The sequence below is a fragment of the Camelina sativa genome, unplaced genomic scaffold (assembly GCF_000633955.1).
Source record: "Camelina sativa cultivar DH55 unplaced genomic scaffold, Cs unpScaffold04821, whole genome shotgun sequence".
In the NCBI taxonomy this organism is placed as follows: domain Eukaryota; kingdom Viridiplantae; phylum Streptophyta; class Magnoliopsida; order Brassicales; family Brassicaceae; genus Camelina; species Camelina sativa.
In genome coordinates, this window is record NW_010925913.1 from 1 (window position 1) to 609 (window position 609).

A 609-nucleotide genomic window follows, 5' to 3' on the forward strand; every position below is an offset into this window, starting at 1 on the left:
CTCAAACTTTCAGTTACCCCATCTGTCTGCCTCGTAAGCTGCTCGCTTTCTAATGTTCTGTCTTCTGGGGGAATATATTTTTTAAGGAATCATCGGTATGTGTTATGTGTTGTTTGAATTGACAGAACCCAGATCTGGTTTCTTCTGAAATTCAATAAATTTGTGATTGTTGTTTCTGGGTTTTAGATTTTCTAGTGTTGTGGTTTTGGTGATCCGATTGCTAAATAGTACTTCAATTTCATAACTTGAATTGCTTGTAGCTCTTTGCGTTAATTCGAATAGCACATTTGTTTTCTGGGCTCTGTTTTGTTTACAAGATAGTAACTATGGTTGCTGCTGCTCTTGTGAATAGATTTGAGAGGTCCAAAGATGCAGAAACTGGCTGATTTCAAGCTTCCTCAGTTCTTCAATTATCCTCCATACTTCACGTATTCAGTCTCTCTTCTTCAAGTTTTTTTTTTTTCTTCCTTTATCCTTCTTAAAAAGGATGTGGATTGAAGAAAAAGTCTGTTTCTTTTTCTTTTAGGTTGCAGCCTGTGAGGGACACTCGTGAGAAGCAGATACAGCTCTGGAAAGAGCTTATTTTGGATTACTGCAAATCCCAAAAGA

At 37.1% G+C, this 609-nt stretch overlaps 1 non-coding gene across 2 annotated transcripts; it reads left to right on the plus strand.

Moving 5' to 3' along the window:
• Window positions 1-609, plus strand: LOC104723162. Of its 2 annotated transcripts, none has more exons than XR_765460.1 (3): window positions 1-33; window positions 353-428; window positions 527-609. It is a non-coding gene; the product is annotated as an uncharacterized LOC104723162 (transcript). The 2 variants fall into 2 exon arrangements; XR_765459.1 differs by having other exon boundaries at window positions 7-95.